This window comes from Myotis brandtii, unplaced genomic scaffold (genome assembly GCF_000412655.1).
Source record: "Myotis brandtii unplaced genomic scaffold, ASM41265v1 scaffold187, whole genome shotgun sequence".
Classification (NCBI taxonomy): domain Eukaryota; kingdom Metazoa; phylum Chordata; class Mammalia; order Chiroptera; family Vespertilionidae; genus Myotis; species Myotis brandtii.
In genome coordinates this window covers 2478549-2482972 of record NW_005356944.1, presented here as the reverse complement: position 1 = coordinate 2482972, position 4424 = coordinate 2478549, and the positions used below count along the sequence as shown (strand labels likewise).

The following is a 4424-nucleotide window of genomic DNA, read 5'->3' as shown; positions in this document are numbered from 1 at the left end:
GCCAGTTGCGCCGCCCCTCCCCTCCCCCTCTTGTGGGGGACGGTCTGCGTGGCTCCGTCCTCTCACACCCTCGCTCCCTCGTTCCGGGACCCCGTTGACCCCGGCCCGTCGCTCCGTGAGCATCCCTCCCTTGCGGGCACAGCCGGGCCTTGTCCATCCCGCGCCCCTGGCGACCGGCGGCGGCCTTATTCTGGCTTTCGGGCCCATTTTGCAGATGGAGAAACTGACGCCCGGAGCACGAAAATGCCTCGTGCTAGGTCCTTGAGGGAGGGTTCGAGCCCGAGTCTGTCTGCATGGGGAGCCCAGGTCTCCGCATCATGCTGGCAGTTGCTCGGTTCTGAGGGGTCTCGCTGGAGTCTCGCGTAGGGTCCGCCTCCTCGTTACCCGGTGGAGTATTCTCGGTCCCATTTAGTTTCAGGTGAAGAAGCTCGAGGAGCCCAGCAGCAGGGATTCGCCCGCGGCTGCTCGGTTAGGAGGTGGGGCTGGGCTCAGCCGCTACTTTCGCCGCTTTCAGCAGTTTACCGAGTGCACTCGCCGGGGGCGGCGAGGAGTTTTGGACGCAGAAGCCTGGCTTTCCGGACCTGCCACGAAGGTCCCTCCCGGAATGACCTGCTCTGTGCACCTTGAGTCGTTTCATCTCGGGGGAGCTCGTTTCTCATCTCACCAACGCTGGGGTGAGGCCGGGTCCTAGGGCCCTGGCAGCTTTGAACTTAAACGCCTGGTGGCCTGTTCATTCTGTGAGAAAGTGTGCCGGGGCGTCTGATGCCCATTCTGCAGCTGGGAAAACCGAGTCTCAAAGGAGGTGTCCGGACTGTATTAGGCAGATCATAACCGGAGCTACCGAGTCTACTCGGAAGGCTTTGCCTTTTCTGTTGCTCCCTTACCCGCGGCTGCCATCAGCCCTGGCTTCCCCGCGTCACCCTTCCCCTGCCTGTGACGCCAGTCCTCATGCTGGGAGTGCATGTGCTCAGCATTTCTGCGAACCCCGAGATACAGCGGTTCTGTCTGCTTGCTCTCCATCTTAACTCTTGAGTTCTGACTCGCCTTCTTTCGCACACCTACCGTGTTCCGATCTCTAGACTGGGCGCTGAGAGAAGACGTGAGAGATGAAACAGATCCTTGTCCTAGAAATGCTGACAAACTGATTGAGGGAGAGAAAAAGAAAGGGAACTTTTAGCAGCAAGTCGGTGTGTTTGTACAGAGCCCATGCGGGCGAGGTATGGCCCCCGGGAGGGCGTGGAAGAGGAAGTTGAGTAGAGGCCCACAAATCAGGCCAAACCGCATACTGAGGCCAGGGACGGGAGAAGTGGACTGGCTGGGGGCTGGACAGGGATGGACTGGGGAAAGCTCTGTGGATGGGGTGAGTCGTGAGCTTCCTTTGATTCCACTGCAGCCGGCAGTGAAGAAGCGGTGATTGGATGTGAGGAGCCAAGTTTTCATTATGGGGGAGAGGTGAGCTTTAAGCGACTAGAACCTGCAAGAGCAGTGGTTCTCAACCTTGGCTGCACATTAGAATCACCTGGGAATCTTTTTAAAATCCTAATTTCTGGTCCTGATTTCTGGGCCTCATCCTCCGGAAATTCTGTTTCTTTGTTACTAATGTTGTGGCCCCACCCCATAACAAAGAAACAGAATTTCCGGAGGATGAGGCCCAGAAATCAGGATTTTAAAAAGATTCCCAGGTGATTCTAATGTGCAGCCAAGGTTGAGAACCACTGTGCAAGAGGAAGGCTGAGGAAGGTGGACGGGGGGAATGGGGGAGCAGGAGCACTTCTCAGTTGGGTGTGAGGCGTCTACAGGAGGTGTGACAGGTGAGGGCACTTGCGAAGGTGCTGGTAAGGCAGACGTGAGGCTGGGTCCAAAGGCGCCAGGGCGCTTGGTTGGGCTCTGAGGGCCCAGCAGGAGGCCTGAGCAACAGGTTGTATCTGTCTGTGTTCTTTCTAGGAAACCACTTGTGAGCAGGCACCCTGTGCTTCTTAGTGGCTGCCCTGCCCTGAGGAAGGAGCTTTGTTCACTGAGGTTGTTCAATATTGATTTGTTGAGTTAGGCTGTCATTCAGAGTTTCACAGTTTACCGCCAAGTCCCCTCTGTGCCTTATCTCTCTCTCCTGGAGCGGCTCCAGCTTCATTGACCCTGTCTGTGCCGGGTCTCACCTTGAGGATCACCTACCCCTCGGGGAGGCTGGTCCTGGTAGCTGTAGCCTGGGTGGGTCCCCCTGCCTTGGATGTGCCAGTACAGGCCACTTGCCCTGTTGTCCTCCTCCTTGCTTTCTCTTGTCTCACTTCCAGGAGCCTAGTCCCGGGTCCTGTGCTAGATAGACCCAGCCTGTCCCCATCTGTCTAGCGCTCTCCCACATGAGCTGGGCGCCGTCCCCAGGTAAACGTTTCCCTAGAGGATTAGTGTGGGTCCTCTCTCTGGCTGCCTCCCAGTAGCATCGTCCTCTCTTCTGAACAGCCCCCTGCTCCCTCTACCCAGAAAGCATGCTGTTTGTCATCCGTAGACATCCTTTCAGCTGTGGGGCATTGCGCCTGCTCCCTCCTATACCTCACCTGGGCCTGACTGACCATCCCTTCACCTCTTTGTCTTAGCTGCCTCTAGTCTCAGCCGTGAATTCTTTGCTGAACTTCGAAAGGAGGAAGCCCTGATGGTGGGAGATGGGAAATGACACAAAGCCCTTTCCTCTTACCTATTGAGTGAGAAGATATGATCCCACCTATTGGGCTTTTTCTTCCCTTTGACCTAACAGGTATCCTCTTCTGTCTGCCTCAGTCCTCATGTGAGGCCCCCAAACTTGCTTCTTAGTGTTTGTCCCTCCTCTGCTCTTGTCCCTGGTGCCCTTGTTCTCTGCAGGACTTTTCCTCTTACCTTATCCTATCAGAATTATTCTGCAGGCTTTCCTGCATTAAGCCTTGCCAAATCTATTCCGTTGGACATGGCTCCTCTCTTTTAATAATAATGATATGTAATGATTTATTATTCATAAAAGCCAACCTTTTATTATGTGGTGGCAGGGATCTTGCTAAGCCCCTTACATGTCTTTTTGGATTGACACAACAACCCTATAACAGAGGTACTGTTAGCTCCTCATTTAAAGGTGAGGAGCTATGGGTAGACTAAATCCCTCAGAATCTACACAGCTAGGAGACTGTGTGGCTGGGGTCCCTCCCACCTACATGGGTCCCTCTCTACCTACTCTTTGGCGTTTTGGGAGCAGAGCCTGTGTCCTCTGACATGGTGCCTATGGAAGGTATAAGCCCAATAAATATTTTATTGAATCGAGTACCCCAGACTTTTTTTTTTTTTTAATATATTTTATTGATTTTTTACAGAGAGGAAGGGAGAGAGATAGAGAGCTAGAAACATCGATGAGAGAGAAACATCGATCAGCTGCCTCCTGCACACCCCCAACTGGGGATGTGCCTGCAACCAAGGCACATGCCCTTGACCGGAATCGAACCTGGGACCCCTCAGTCCGCAGGCCGATGCTCTATCCACTGAGCCAAACCGGTTACGGCGAGTATCCCAGACTTTCATTTTCAGCCTTGATGTAATCTACCAGGGCATCATGGATTCAGTTCCTTTGATGATTTGCTGGTCTGTGTCTCCATTTTGTTCTTTTTTAAAAAAAATATATTTTATTGATTTATTTTTATTTTTATTTTTTTACAGAGAGGAAGGGAGAGGGATAGAGAGTTAGAAACATTGATGAGAGAGAAACATCAATCAGCTGCCCCCTGCACACCCCTACTGGGTATATGCCTGCAATCAAGGTACATGCCCTTGACCGGAATTGAACCTGGGACCCTTGAGTCCGCAGGCTGACACTCTATCCACTGAGCCAAACCGGTTAGGGCTCCATTTTGTTCTTGATTTACCAGTGGCTAGAGCTGAGTGACAGGTGTGGCCTGTGAACTCCCCAAAGTGGTCACATCCCACCAATGTGGGCTGAGGAAATAGTCGGGGAAATAGGAGACCTATCAGCTCTCGGTCACATAAAACAAAAATTAATGTCAAGTGCATAGGGAGATAGGAAGTGGGCTCGGAGAATCTAATCCGGAGGAGCGCTCAGCTCTGAAGGACTGGAGACAGCTCTGCAGAGAAAGTAGGCCTGGGGCAGAATGGAATTGGACAGGAAGAAAAAGTACTTCAGATAAAACAAAGTTTCTAGAACTTCTTGTTCTTGTGCAGTGAGTGCCAGAAAAGGGTTTTACTTAAATGCTTCTTACTAAGCACATTGGCTAAGGTCTGTGTTCTCCAGCAGGCGTGGTGCCAGGGCTGCGCTTGTGTGACCAGGAATCCTGTGAGATGAGTGTTGTGACTATTCCCATTTCACAGATGAGGAAACAGGCTTTGAGTGGTTACGCGAGTGAGTGGCAGAGCAGCAATGGTGGAGCCCAGGTGTTGGATAGCAGAGGGGTGCTTTC

The 4424-nt window shown here is 52.7% G+C and overlaps 1 protein-coding gene across 2 annotated transcripts in view; it reads left to right on the top strand.

Annotated features, from left to right (window-relative positions):
• PC (pyruvate carboxylase) overlaps positions 1-4424 on the top strand; it is a 69596-nt gene that overhangs the window by 255 nt on the left and 64917 nt on the right. The gene's annotated exons all lie outside the window — the stretch shown is intronic.